Raw genomic sequence first — 6,000 nt, forward strand, 5'->3', positions numbered from 1 at the left:
AGCGGCGATGCAAGGTCAGCGTTAACAATATCATTACCATTTCCATTTCGCCGGGGGAGCAGCGTGCCCTGTAAGCGCACTTGAGCCGCCTCGTGATGGATCAGAAATGATCATACCCAGTTTATGGATAGCATACTGAGGTCCCAGAGGACACTGGCCTTGCTGATGGGTCAGTGCCAGATCCTGGAGTCCCTTAAGTCGGGTACAATGACCTTCCCCTCTCATCCCTTGCCCTCAAAGCCCTTCTGTTGGGGTACCTCCCACTGTTGCCCACATTCCTGGGTTACTATCTGCTGGGTAGACTTGAAGGTCATGTTTAAAAGACCAGTCTTCCTAGAACTGAATAAATAACACATCTGATGTCTGAGTCGATGCTTTCTCACAGAAAGATAGGTCTTTCAGATGCCGTTGACTGGAGATAGCCTTTAACACCATGCCTTGCAGGATTCTGCAAAATGGACAGTGGAGATTTTGCTGATCAGCTGGTGGTTTCACAATCTAAGCTTTATCACATTCATGATTAGGCCCCCAAGCTGTGACTTGCCCAGAATGTTAAGGTTGTAAATCAGGCTCAGGAGTCACCCTTCCTGAAAGCTCATGACAAGAGGGGGAATGTCCCTGGTTCACTCACAGTCCAAAGAGAGGCAGCAGGAAGAAAAGAGATGGGGGGTTGGCGGCAGGGTTACCAATGGACATTTACCGATAAGCAGGCCCGTATTCCAGGTACTATGTCAGACATTTCTTTGCACATGTTGTTATCTTTTAATAAGAAAACCAACCCAAGCAGAGGAGGTAAGAAAAAGGAGAGATAAACATGAGGGGTGCAAGCTGGAGGGGTACCCTAATGCCCACAAAGGGCTTTGCGGCAGGGTCATAATAACAGCTTACCCTTAACAATTTAAAAGGGCTTTTGCCTATAATTCTCACCACAGCTCTGTCAGGAGGCCAATATTATTTCAGTTGTGCTGTGAAAACTGTCCAACTACAGGTTTATTTCCAGAGTCAGCCATGCTTGCCTGCTCCTGCTCTGAATATTTCCTACTTACCCACCTGTTCAAATTTTCGTGACTCCAATGTTACTCTCTTGATATCTAGTGTAGTGCAGACAAAAGATGTCTGTGCTTCAGAGCACTGACTTGCTTTGTTTTCATTGAAGGAGACCTTAGATGGATTTCCAACTTTCCCTGAATAATCAGCGATAGAGTCTAATGGCATTTCTCAGCATCATTTTTTATTGTGTACTGTACTACCCAGGGGATGTCACCTGTACTCTTCCTCGGCAGTTAGCTCCCCCTGCAAGCTGCCTTCTCCCTGGGGTGTGCATCCCTGTGCCCTGCATGTGGCTCTCACACCCCTTTGCTCCCTGCATTTGCTTCCAATGTGGGTGCTCCCCAACCTTCCAAGCCTCCTACTTCTCCCTTCTACAACCTATTCTCTATGTCATCTCTTCTGAAGATAAATAAATAAGTGATACAATACTTCAGATCACATGAAATCTTCCCCAGCTCATTATCCAATTATCCAGCAATCTGTCATATCAGCTTTCATTCAGTAAATGCATATATGAGTGCCTTTTGTGGGCCAGGTACTCCATGTCCTTAGTGAGCCCCTAAACCCCGTATTCCTCCATTCAGCTCCCTACTAGAGATAGGAGCATCCACTTGCCAGTCCCCTGTTCTCACAGTCTCCTGCCGCAGTGATGCTTTACTACCTGCAGTGTGAGTTTTGCCCCCACTACTGCATGGAGATGCTTAGGCCAAGATCACTTTCGAACACCTAGTTGCCAAATGTACTGGGACCTCTCAGGTCTGACTTAATCTGATCCCTGGTGCAGCTTTTGACACTCATAAGTCCTTGTTCCTTTTCTGGACTCTGCTTCCCTGGTTTCTGGGACACAACTCACCAGGTCCTCCTCCAGCCTCTGCCTCCCCGCTAGTCTCTCCTGTTCTTTCCATCTGCTCTCACCTAATATCCCTCTGGGGTTCAGCATCTGCCATCTTCTCTTTGCACTGGACGTTTTCCTAGAAAAGATTCCCTTCAGCTGTGATCTGCACAGGGATGACTCCCAAATCCCTCCCTCCAGCCCAGACTTGGATCCTGGTCTCCAGATCCCAATGCCCAGGTGCCTACTGGGCTTCTCTTCTCGATGATTCCTTGACCCTTGGCAATCAACATTCTCCAGGGAATCCCTCCTCCCCCTCCATGAGCTTGTCCTCTCCACTTTCCATTGAAAATAAATCTCTCCAGAATCAATTTCCTCCCTGTCCTCTCATGGCCATTTCCTTAGTGAGAGCCTTCATCTTCTATTTCTTACTCTTACAGGGGACTCTCTGCCCCCAGGCTCACTTCCTTCCACTCTGTACCCTATCTGATTCCTAGAAGAACCTTTCCAAAATGCTCACGGCACTTTGCTGCCTATTTACATCCCTTCAAAACAAGGTATCCATGACATATTCAAAGGACTATTCCTCACAAGGCCTGTTTGACTTCTATACCCTGCCTAAACTCTTGCTATTACATACACCATGCCTCCTGGCATGCATACCTACCTATCTGTGGTTCCCTGGTCCTTTGCACCCCCATTTCCTCTGCCTGGAGCATCCTCTCCCATCTTTCTTACCTGACTGAGCCTCAGGGCGAATGTCTCCCCATTCATGAAGCTTTCCTGACACCTCCTCAATCTCCAAGCCAGGCAGTGTCTACCCCAAATGGTGCCATAATATCCTGTGTTATGTTATGTCACTTTTCACATAGGACTGTACATGTGGTCGTTAAACTGTCTCCCTTACTCCTTGTGAGATAATCAGGGAAAGACTTACTGAGAATGGCCCTTGCTCTCCTAGCACCACTATGTCTTGAATGAAGTCTATTTGGGGAGACAGATACTAACAAATAAATACCTGGCAATTCATGGCAAGTGACAAAACTGAGATGTGCATGGAAGGCACTATAGAAGCCCAGACCACTACTGTGCCCAAGGTGGAGGATCAGGGAAGGCTTCCCAGAGGAAGTGGCATCTGAGATGCAAAGGTACCCCAGACTGAGGGACAGTATCTGCAAGGACAGATGATTGGGAAACAGGGCTCCTCAGGGCATGTAATATGTGGCTGGAAAACTGGAAGTCCATGGGGAGTAGCTAAATTTGGAGCCGGAAAAGAAAGACAAGAGGTGAAATAGGATTCACTTTTGAAACATCGTGTCTGTGCAATCCTGAAATGCTTAGACATCCTAGTCATTTGGGGTTTTGCTTGTTTCCAGTTTTGTTCATCCTGTCTTAATCCTGCTGTAAGATCTCTGTTTCCTTGGAAATGTCCCTTGGCTCCTAGGACAATATTTTGCTCCACATTTAATAAGTGTAAGCTATTTGACAGACTGATGAACTGAGAGGCAGACAGTTCAGTTTTTCAAAGCAAAATGTTTCTTAAGGCTATTAGTTTGTTCAGCTATTTTCATTAAATATCATTTCTGAAAGGTTAGAAATTAAAACTGAAGTTGGAAAAGGTATTACTTTTCATTACAGGGTGTTGTTACGGTGATTTAACACACCCAAAACATAATCTCATTGTTCTACCATTTTCTTTAAAATGATGATTAATGAAAGATAATAAAAGACATATAAACATGTATCAATGAGTTTCATCTGCCCATTTGTGCTTAGAGAACTCGGCTGTCAACAGGAGTGTGTAGATGTGGTATGGAGTCCATCTCCTCTGTGGCCAGGGTCTTCCCGCTCTCTCCCTGGGCCAGGTGGGCCCCTCTTACAGCCACAGCTGACTTCCAGGACTCTTCATATGTTACAGTTTCACCTATGGGAGGGGGAACGCCATGGAGCTGAAGGCTATTTTGTAGCCTGACTTTCGTAGTGTGGTCGTCTTGGAACCTGAGTGGTATGTAAACAGTTGTCCTGCTCATGTTAAAATCAAACTTCCTGAAGACATTTCTTTTTTTTTTTAAGTTTTATTTGTTTTATTAAGATTTATTTACTTATTTTATTAAGATTACATATGTGTATGTGTGTGTATATCTGTGTACACATATATATCCATAAACATTCTCAAGAAGGGGGTTCTGAAGAAGAAAGCATCCGGGTTGGGGGAAGATAAGAGGATAGTTAATGCAGAGTAATGTGTTTTATGATTTTATGCTATTTTTGGTTGTTAATGATCCTGAAGAGCACAGTTCAAGATATGGCAGCTCTGGTAGGCACTGAGGTCCCATCTGAGCCAATAGCATGGCAACAGGTAAAACTTGGAGTAAAGTTATGAAACTGCTGAAGACATTTCTTAAAGATAAAACCAATCCCATAGTAACTTGGATTACTTTAATAATTAAAATTTTATTTTGCTATCTTCCCCTCCCACCACATATATACAAAGTTCCATTTATCAGACTTATATATATAAAACATGCACACAAAAGTACAGTATAAATGTTTTCTTAGGAAATATTTTTCCAAAATTCTAGAATTAGAAATGAGTGTCTTTCATGGACAATAGTGTTTCCTTAGGTAGATAAAATCTCCATGAGTGAGAGAAGAGGGCTCAAAGTAATATCTGAAAAGATGAGGTGAAGATCAGAATGGATGATAAACAATCCAAATGAAATAACAGAGAGGCAAGGAACCCAGTAATAAACAGAGCTTAGCAACAAAGGAAATGAAGATAAAGGACCGTAATATAGTGAAAGTAGGCCAGCATTTAGGGTCACATTAAAAAATGAACAAGAAAAACAAGAAAGAGGAAATGTTTTCATGACCACTAAGGTTTCTGCTGGTCTGAGCTTTGATTGTTCTATGAAAATTTTTATTTGTATTGGTGTTAAAATTGAAGATGAAATTGTTTTATGAGAGAAGCCAAACCTGGTTTATAGCTCTGAGCCCAAACTACCATTTCTCTCTATGGTACTTTCTAGGCTACAAAAGTAAACATTTTCGTCCCTTTCTCCTTCCCCCCTTTCTTTTTCTCCCTATCTTCCTTCTCTTCCTAAAAACAGCTCTGCTATGATGGCCAGGTTCTGTGCCAGGAACTTGGGTAAAGGAATCTTTCTAATCTCAGAGTAACAGCAAAGGAGACAGGGATGTACAAACTGCAGTGGAGAGACAAAGGAGTGAATCATTGGTCCTTTCTGGATGAGTCAAGAAAAGCATCAACGGAAAGGATGAAGAAGGGGGGATCATAAAAAACTGAGTAAGGATGTTTTAAGCAAAAGAGCGACATGATCTGAATTACAGTTGACCCTTGAACATGTACATGGGTTTGAATTGCACAGGTCCACATATATGTGGATTTTTTCAATAAATTGGAAACATTTTAGAAATTTGTGACACTGAAAAAACATATTCTTTTCAAATACTCTATTATAAGAATACAGCATATAATACATCCAGCATACAAAATGTACTAATTGTTTATATTAAAAAACAACTTTTTATATCACATAAACATAATATGTTTATATTAAAAAACATATAACATATAAAAAATATTTTGGGGAATTGAAAGTTAGACATAGATTTTCCACTGGGCATGGGGTTGGCACTCCTAACCCCTGCATTGTCAAGGGTAGTTGTACATTTTAAAAAATCATTCTGGATTTTTTCTTTTAAGTACTAATGGATGGGAGGTAGAGGATAATGGAAAGCAATGAATCAGGATCACTCCAAGATTTTTGGCTTGAAAATAAATGGTAAATTTAGCTCATTTTTTCAAGGCAGAGAAATGAGGAAATCTTGTTTTATTTAATATTTTAAAAATAAGACAGAGCTATAATACTTAAAACAATGTGGTACTAGCATATCAATACTTGTTGACTTATTTACCATGTGCAATGTACCAGACATGACTCTAAGTGCTTTAGATATATAACACACTTATCTTCACAAAATCCCTACAAGATAGGGACCTAGTAGCACTATTTTAAGGATGGAGAACAGAGGCACAGAAAGCACACGTTATATGTCTCAAGTACCAAAGCTCACAGGGAAGTCTGGCTCCAGAGCTC

This window comes from Manis pentadactyla, chromosome 12 (assembly GCF_030020395.1).
Source record: "Manis pentadactyla isolate mManPen7 chromosome 12, mManPen7.hap1, whole genome shotgun sequence".
NCBI lineage: Eukaryota > Metazoa > Chordata > Mammalia > Pholidota > Manidae > Manis > Manis pentadactyla.